The 9,703-nt window shown below is 41.0% G+C and overlaps 1 protein-coding gene across 1 annotated transcript in view; it reads right to left on the bottom strand.

The window, feature by feature from the left end:
- pdlim4 (PDZ and LIM domain 4) overlaps positions 1 to 6,859 on the bottom strand; it is a 128,670-nt gene extending 121,811 nt beyond the window's left edge. The window contains exons 1-2 of the mRNA XM_055226391.1: positions 6,800 to 6,859; positions 6,064 to 6,139 (exon numbers count right to left, since the gene is read on the bottom strand). The gene's annotated coding sequence lies outside the window, so the exon portion shown is untranslated. The remainder of the gene's footprint in view (positions 1 to 6,063; positions 6,140 to 6,799) is intronic.
- Between the last annotated feature and the right edge of the window lie 2,844 nt (positions 6,860 to 9,703).

The raw sequence follows: 9,703 nt of genomic DNA on the forward strand, positions 1-9,703 counted from the left end.
AATACTGACCTCCAAAAATCCATTGTCCATTGTTCCATCTGTTACGTGTTGAACGATGCTGTAATTATAGTGACAATCCTTTACGGAAACATAAGCTGTAAGTTTTTCCTATTGTTGTCAGTGACGTCCACCCGCATCCTAACCCCCTGACCTCTGACCTTTGACCCCTCACCCGTCCGCAGATGCCTGTCCGCCGTCTGGTCTGTCAGGATTTAGTGATTTTAGACAGATTTGAGATATTACATTACAGCGGAAAACGTGCACTTCCAATCACTACTGTGTTTATTTGGGTCTGGATCATCTATGGACCCAGGGACGGTTCCAGCTCTCAGGGGCCCTAAGCTGAATGTGTCTCTGGGGCCCCCTCCTCTCAGGGGCCCTAAGCTGAATGTGTCTCTGGGGCCCCCTCCTCTCAGGGGCCCTAAGCTGAATGTGTCTCTGGGGCCCCTCCTGGTTCAGCTGTTGGTGATTCACATTTGACACATTCTGACTCTGCTCTCGTCACTTTGACCAGTTGTTTTTGTGTTTGAACAACATCAGACTGAAAACATCCAGAATGTGACAACTACAACAACACAACAACAACACAAACATATAAGAACGACACAAACATATAAGAACAACACAAACATATAAGAACAACACAAACATACAAGAGCAACACAAACATACAAGAACAACACAAACGTACAAACGTATAAGAACAACACTAAAATTTAAAAACCTTGTTCTTCCTCTTATGTTTGACACTTTTTCTTCATTTCTGTTGGATTTTCGTGTGTTCCAGTTGTGTGTCCAGTTGTGTGTCCAGTTGTGTGTTCAGTTGTGTGTCCAGTTGTGTGTTTCTTAAATTCACATTATGTCGGGTCGTTGCTCCGGTGTAAACACAGAGCTGCCCTCACCTCTGCACGACTCAAAAACAAACACAGCAGCAGATATTTTACTACTATAGAAATAAAACAAATGTAATAGTTTTAGAGGAATATTTAGACTGTAAACACACAAGCCCTGTGTCCAATAAAACTTGACATATTATGTTATTTTCCACATAAATGTATGGGCTCTTGGGGGCCCCCTGTTGTCCTCGGGGCCCCAAGCAGCTGCTTATTCTGCTTATAGTCTGAACCGGCCCTGTTTGGACCTCATGGAGTTACTCGTATCAATGTGTTGGATTTTGAATAAGTTATTTCTACTTGTGTTGTGTTGTACTGTGAACAGCGGTGGATGAAGTACTCAGTTTTGTTACTTAAGTAAAAGTACAGATACAGGAGGTAAAAGTACTACATGAAAACATCTACTTAAGTAAATGTATTAAAGTACCTATTTAAAAATGCACTAAAGTGTAAATCTAGTAATATTGATTAAAATATTTGACATATTTTGGTCGACTGTAACAATAAAAATCAGTTTTTCATGAAGTTTGCGTATTTATTTTTGTTTTGTTCAAGGCCGAAGCTTGAACTCGTAAACTTTAGTCAGGATGTTTCGACGAACATGGTCAAAATAACCCCTCAAAACATACGAAAAGTACTTTTTACTTTTCAGTCCTGTTCACAAATGTCGTGTAGTAGAGAGTACAGATACTGCTCTCAAATGTAGTGAAGTCAAAGTAAAAAGTATCCACTGTATCCAAAGTAAAAGTACAGATACTACTTCACTACATTCCACCACTGACTGTAAATTATACGTCATCTATATTTCAAATTTAACCACTTAAACGCATCTCTTAAACTCTCAGTCATGATCCAGACTTAAATCCACGTCTTTTTCATTCTTTCGGGGTTCGTGTAGAGTCTGAAAAATGCACGGGAGCAGTTTACGGCCCCTCGGATCAGGATTTAGACCGGTTTTTCGAAGTACTTAGTGAAGAGAGAGGCATCTGAGGTAATCAAGTCCAGACCGATGCGTGTTTCCTGGTCTCTTCTGTATTTCATGGTTCATCATCGAGTTTATCCCAAAGTGAAACAAACAGAGGATGCCAGGGATTTTTAGTTTGATCCTGGACCACACCAAGACGTCGTTCAGCTGTGTTTGTGTACAACGGAGTTTTTCGTGTACCCAGTATTTTCAACGTTTTGCGTGGTTACTGCCAGTCAATCTGCGGATCAAAGTATTGTCGCTTCAGTTTACAGTACGATTCACAACTGCAAAATACGCCCGTACAACCGACCCGTCAATCAGCGAATTCAAAGCGTTGTCCGATACTGAAACACGACCCAAGAACGTGTTTTGTCCCGGTTTTAATTTTGGAATTTCACGGCACGGTGGCTGAGTGGCTAGCATTCGCACGTTAAAGCGAGACGTTTCTCCTAGGCCAACATTTCTGTGTGGAGTTTGCATGTTCTTCCTGTGTCTCCGGGTTTCCCCCATCAACCCAAAACAAGCACATTACAAAAGATGTTCCTCCAGCTAAATTAGACCGACAAAGTTGCGCTAAAGCTCCTGAAAAATGGGTCAAATGCATATGTTTTTATCTGTAAAACCCCTCACCACACACTTTATACACTTTTCTCACACAGGCGTTAACATTTTCTCACATTTCTCTCTCGTTTAAACTCTCTCAAAGTTCAAACCTTCACCTTTTTGTAGAACAGGACCATGAACGCTCGTCTTGATCTCGGGCTCCTCAAAACTTTACTTTTCCGAAAACTTTAAGACAGATTAATACGGAAGTTTTGTGGAGCGAATCCCAAACAAATAATGATATGGTTCAACATTTATGCATCAAAAGTTTGGAGATTTATTTCAAAAACTGCAAATGGTCAATTTTTTATACAGTGGTTCTTCGTTTATCGCGAGGGTCACGTTCTAAAAATAACCCGCAATAGGTGAAATCCATGAAGTATCAGCTTTATTTTTTACAATTATTCTCTATGTTTTTTACTGTAAAACCCCTCACCACACACTTTATACACTTTTCTCACACAGGCGTTAACATTTTCTCACATTTCTCTCTCGTTTAAACGTCTTTGTCAGTGCAGAACGACATCGTTTCATCGACATTGTGGGTTTTGTCGGGGAAAAAAAACTCAAACATACAGCAGTTCAGAGTCGCACAACTGTATTTAAGTATTTCTGTTCTATTATTATCACTTTTAAACCTTACAATTACTTAAACACTGAAAACACTGAAACTATATACATCTCTCATCAGTAGCAGATCTTCACCAGTGAGACTTTATGAGCCTGTTGTTTTCTTTGGCCCCTGAACTTCTTTCTTCTCTCAAACATAATTTCATTACAGGTGCACTCCAGTTTGGCATTTTTTGGAGAAGAGGGATTTTTTTTTTTTTTTATAGCTACTTGAGGCATTTTCTTGCTCTGTCACTGACATCATGTCTGGTTTTAAATTCTGACCAGAAGGCCTCAACCCGAGCGGATGAGCGAGGAGTTAAGGCGCATTCCACTTTATTTTTGAAGATGTCACGATTACATCCAGAAGTCCAGTCTCGCCAGGCTCATGCTCTCATCTGATGGGCCTGGGTTTATTTTTCCTCTTCGACTGCCTCCGTCCCATAAAAGCAGGATATAGCTTTTCCATGGTCTATTGTACCGAGGACACATCTCATTTGATCCTTGTCGACAGCTCTAATCCGCTCATTAGAGTTTACACACATAGACTTATACATAAACGGACATAGCTAACCTGCTAGCCGCCGCTTTCTGAATAAGAAGTGACTCGACTCTGGCTCTAATTTACTTTACATTAGAAAACTGTCGCCTCTCTCTCTGTAAATGCTGCGATCGGGCTCGTCTCACTCATTTTGGTCTTAAAATGTTCAGATTAACCCGCTCTACATCATTTTTATTTCGATATTGTGTCCGTAAATCAAAATATAAACGTTAAAAAGGGACAAATCAGGCGTCTTCTTCCCCTGAGGTCGCTCTCGTTAGCGTTAGCAAAGGGTTTGACAGCATTGCTAAGTGCCAGATCTCTTCCAAATGCGATTTACGCCATACAGTGGAAGATTACAGCTAAAATAGCAACATTTCCATGGAAACAAGCAAGAATCGACTCTGGCGCCGATTCACTTTACATTGAAAAACTGTCACCCCTCTCTCTGTACCTGCTGCTGTCAGACTTGTCATTTTGGTCTTAAATGTTCGTATTAACCCGCTCTACATGATCCTGCTGTTTGTATTTTATTTTTTTATGAGATATGAACATTAACAACAGACAAATCAGGCGCCTTCTTCCCCTGAGGTCGCGCCCGTTAGCGTTAGCAACAGGTTTGATTGACAGTGTTGCGAAGTGCCCAATCCCTGATAAAAGCGATTTTTGCCATACTGTGGTATATTACATCTAACATAGCAACATTTCCATGGAAACAAGCAGGAAGAGGTGCTCCTCCGTGCCAAATAAGAGTCAGGTTTGTGGAGATGCGAGCCTGCTTACCAGAGATGTAAAACTAAAAAAATCTGGGTCCTGAGTACAAATCATCATGATGGGTCCGCACTACATGTTGTCTAATGAAAAATGCTCATTAGAGACTTTGTGAAGGGGGCCCCCTAACTGCACTGGGCCCCTGGTAAACAGCCCCCTTTACCCCCCTCAGTGTGACGCCCCTGCTGCTGACAGTTACAGTGTTTTTTTGAGATTTTTAGCGCAATAAACCCAACCAAAATGAAGAAAAAAACACTTGTACACACTTTTATTCGAGTCTATTTTTAGCTAAACATTACATAGTGTGGCTTTAACTAAAACGCATCCTTTTGCCTACCGTATATAAGCGCTACTAAGTGCCCGTCCCCCCGCCAAACTAGCGACGCAAGCGAAAAGAGGCGTTACCTTCAACATCCTGGCTCCAGATTGGCTCTTTGGTTGCTATGATACTCGCGGTTGGAATTCTAAATATGAAACTCGGCCCCGAATTCGCCGCTATAACTGCTAGCCTCGATGAGCTTCGTTTGACTGGAGCCGAGCATTATGGGTAACGTCACTCTCACTTCTTTAAACAGTCTACGGTTACACCCTAAATGGAAGTATGGTCAGATTTGAATGGATAAAGCTACTGGACAATTCTCTCACAATGCGTTTCGTGTCTCTGAGTCTCTGATGTTAAATTAACTTCTCACACATCCAGAGTCTCCTGTCTTTACGACTCTCGAGCTGCTTCAATTGTTTCGACACCATTTGGCGACTGGTTTATGGTGAAGTGTAATAAAAAAAACTAATTTCAAGAATGTATTTATTAAGGCAGTGGCTCTCAAGCTTTTCACCAGTGTCAGCAAAGAAAAGATTTAGCTTCACAAGGACCACTAGATCTAAACCAGGTCCAAAGCAGGTCTAAACCAGGTCTGAACCAGGTCTGAACCAGGTCTGAACCAGGTCTGAACCAGGTCTGAACCAGGTCTGAACCAGGTCTGAACCAGGTCTGAACCAGGACTGACCCAGGACTGACCCAGGACTGAACCAGGACTGAACCAGGACGAAAACAGGTCTAACCAGGTCTAAACCAGGTCTGAACCAGGACTGACCCAGGACTGACCCAGGACTGAACCAGGACGAAAACAGGTCTAACCAGGTCTAAACCAGGTCTGAACCAGGTCTGAACCAGGTCTGAACCAGGTCTGAACCAGGTCTAACCCAGGTCTAACCCAGGTCTAAACCAGGTCTAAACCAGGTCTAAACCAGGTCTAAACCAGGTGTAACGCTAAGTCGGCTCGGCGGACTGACTGCTTAAGTTGAGTAACGTCGTTTTACTGTAGAGGTTCAGAAAACTAAATTCAGAAAAGAGCCATAAACTGTAAGACACAGGGTAAAATGAAAATATGAATATATTATAGATATTTCACTGTGCATTTACATATAACCAGGTCTGCAATAATATTCAATAGATACAACAACAATATGTGTATATGACAGACATGTGTATTAATATATATTATAGACAGGAAGAAATGCAACGAATGAAATGAAAATCAAACCAAAAGGAAAACTTCAGGAGAGCCCAATATTTATAGTCCCGTGAAACTGAATGTCCATTCATTTGCAATATGTCCATGTCTTTTGAACCGTGTTTCAAAGTTCAATCCAAGAATAAATAAAGTTCGATTTCCTACCACAATGTGGTGTTTCTAGCTCGACATCACGGGACTGAAGAGGAATCTCCTTTTACCAGAAGAGGAAAAGAAAAACCTGCACATGGTCAAAGGAAAAAAACTAATTAAATTCACATCATTAATTAGAGCTGTAAGCCTCCGAACTAATGACATAAATATAAATTAGCAATTATTTTGAAATGCCATAAATTTAAATGTTCAATTAATTTAGAAATTAAATTCCTAGATTGTTATATTAACAACACTGAGTTCAATAACACGTCAAAGTGCACCTTTAAATCAAAATTAGCTGTAAAGCTTACAGTTCATCAATAGCTTTAAAAGCTTATCAAATATTTTCAAATCAATTTCACTTAAATATCATCTGCGTAAAAAAATCAAAATATGTATCTACATTCATTCATAATACATCACAGTACAAAACTATCATAGCCGCCAAAAGAGTAACTCAAAATAACAAAAACGGACACTAAAACGGGCCCACATAACATAAATTAAAGTGTCTTTTAAATGATAAAGGTTTGGCCTTTAATTCGGCAGGAATAATAAATCAAATAATATCCGTATTTAATCAATAAACACGTTAATAAGTCGCGCTCATAACGCGCTAGCATTAGCCGAATTAGCTGCGGCCTCCAAGGAGTTTTGAATACTCAAACGCAAGATAGCGGTAAAGTGGCGTGTGTTTAACTGTTTAACTAAAACAACGGCAACTTAACATGACATCGTGACTCACCGATGAGCGGAAGATCAGATGGACGGTAAGTGGAGGAAGAATGAGCCACGGAAAAGTTAGGACGCCAACTCCAGAAACAAACAGCAGCAGCAACAGCAACAGCAGCAGCAAACAGGAAGTGACGGGGCGGGCCCAGGTGATACTGAAGGGGCTCACCGGAACAGGAAGTAGAGATGGGGGCCGCTAAGTCACGTGGGTTACACAGGTCTAAAGAAGGTCTAAACCAGGACGAAAACAGGTCTAAACCAGGTCTAAACCAGGTCTAAACCAGGTCTGAACCAGGTCTAAACCAGGTCTAAATCAGGTCTAAAGAAGGTCTAAACCAGGACGAAAACAGGTCTAAACCAGGTCTAAACCAGGTCTAAACCAGGTCTGAACCAGGTCTAAACCAGGTCTAAATCAGGTCTAAAGAAGGTCTAAACCAGGTCTAAACCAGGTCTAAACCAGGTCTAAATCAGGTCTAAATCAGGTCTAAATCAGGTCTAAAGAAGGTCTAAATCAGGTCTGAACAAGATCTAAACCGGGTCTAAACCAGGTCTAAATCAGGTCTAAACCAGGACTAAACCAGGTCTAAACCAGGTCTAAATCAGGTCTAAATCAGGTCTAAACCAGATCTAAACCAGGTGTATATGAGAACTATTCCAGATCTAAACCAGGTCTATAACAAGACTGTTCAAGACTATCTAATCTAGGACTAAATTAGGTCCATAACAGGGCAATTCCTGGGCTAATCTAGGTCTTAACCAGGTCTAAACCAGGTCTATAACAGGACTATTCTAGTTCTAATTTAGTACTAAACCAGGTCTAAACCAGGACTAAACCAGGTCTAAACCAGGTCTAAACCAGGACTAAACCAGGTCTAAACCAGGTCTAAACCAGGACTAAACCAGGTCTAAACCAGGTCTAAACCAGGTCTAAACCAGGTCTAAACATGGATTACATCATTTCCACTGTAGTTAAACAAGAAAATATCTAAAGGACAAAAACATGGATAAAATAAATTCTAAATGAGTCAAATCCACAAAGTGAAGAGCTGTACTGAAGTATCACGAGTAGAACACGCACCACAGTTTGAGAAGCACTGATCTGTGGATGTGTACACCATCTTGTTTGGTGTTCTCCATCATTACTTCGGTTTAAACTTGGAGCAGACACCAGACCTCTGTGATCATCGTCTATCTTTCATCACTCTGACAGTTCTTCCCATTTATCTCGTCCAAATCCTTCAGCAGATGGTGTAAGTCTCCAAATCCAAGCGTCCAAACGGAAAGTGAACAACATGATTTCAATTTTTATGGAAAACGCTGTTGCAAAACTATTTCACAGCACCCAAACATTACTAAAAAAAAATCAACAATATAAAGGTGCACTCTGTAACTTTTCTAGTGGAAATAGTGTCGCTTTGGAATGTTCCGCAGTGTAACAACAAACATATTCATCTTGGTTTTACTGATTCAAGGTGTTTAAAGATGGTTTAAAATATATATACATTACATGAGTTTGGTCTCCTTGGGCTCTCCTTTCCACAGATTTGGCCTGTAACTCGGCCTCCGTGGATGCTCAGGTTTAATGCCATATTCTAGAGCATTCCAGGCAAACAAAGATCTCCATGGAAACAAGCAAATGGCAGATCCTGGACTTGAATAGAGCAAATCTTGTGCATTTTGTGGACAATTCTAAAGCATAGTTACAAATCTAGGCAAGGCAAGTTTATTTGTACAGCACAATTCACACACAAGGTAATTCAAAGTGCTTTACAGAATAAGAAAGACATTAAAATCACACAAATCAAAACATAAATAATCACAAATAATCATCATAAAATTAACATTAAAACAGAAGAGTGCAGAATAAACCCCTTTCAGTCGTGTGCACAGATAAACAGAACCGTTTTGAGTCTGGATTTAAACATTGTCAAAGTAGAGGTTTGTCTCACATTTTCAGGAAGAATGTTCCAGGTTTTAGCTGCATAAAACTGAAACACTGATTCTCCATGTTTAGTCCTGACTCTGGGCACCAGCAGGAGGCCGGTCCCTGAAGTCCTCAGAGTGTGAGATGGTTCATATGACACTAACATGTCAGAGATGAACTTTGGACCTGGGCCATGGAGAGACTTATGCACTGAGCTGCTTTAAAGTCTATTCTTTGAGCTACAGGAGCCAGAGACCTGAGCCACAGGACACATGTGTGAAGTACTTCCTGGTTCTAGTCCTGACCCGAGCAGCAGTGTTCTGGATGTTCTGGATGTTCTGGATGTTCTGGATGTTCTGTTCTGTCTTCAGGCTCGTTTGGAGAGTCCAGTGAGCAGGACATTACAGTCGTCTAACCTACTGGAGACAAACGCAGGATAAGTCTCTCTAAGTCTGGTTTTGACAGTTTACCTTTGATTTTTGACATGTTCTTTAGGTGGTAAAAAGCTGCAGATGTTAGAGACTACACACAGTGTGGGTCAAACACGGACATGGGCAAACTACGGCCCGGGGACCACACACGGTCCTTTGGGTTTATTAATCCGGCCCGTCAAATGTGACAAATTATATTAAAATAGATAAATGTAAACCTTGTTCAATTTACTTTTCCCCTGTAATGCCAATGTTTCTCCAAAAGATGGCGCACTTCAGCTACATCAGCCTTGTTCACGTGTTACTCTTTTATTCTCTGTCGGCTTTTTTGCAAAAATGAGTTTATCAAAGAAAAGAAAAGTGGACAGTGAGCGCCGAGTGTTTTATACGGAGTGGACGACAAAATATTTTTTCACTGAAGTCCGATCAAAGTCTGTGCGTCTGATACGCCAAGAAACTGTCACGGTTTTCAAAGAGAACGATATCAGCCGTCACTTTGCCACGAAGCCGACTACGCTAGCAAGAAGTCAACGCAGGAACGGACGGCTACGGCTCAGAGGCT

The sequence above is a fragment of the Periophthalmus magnuspinnatus genome, chromosome 14 (genome assembly GCF_009829125.3).
Source record: "Periophthalmus magnuspinnatus isolate fPerMag1 chromosome 14, fPerMag1.2.pri, whole genome shotgun sequence".
Lineage (NCBI taxonomy): Eukaryota > Metazoa > Chordata > Actinopteri > Gobiiformes > Gobiidae > Periophthalmus > Periophthalmus magnuspinnatus.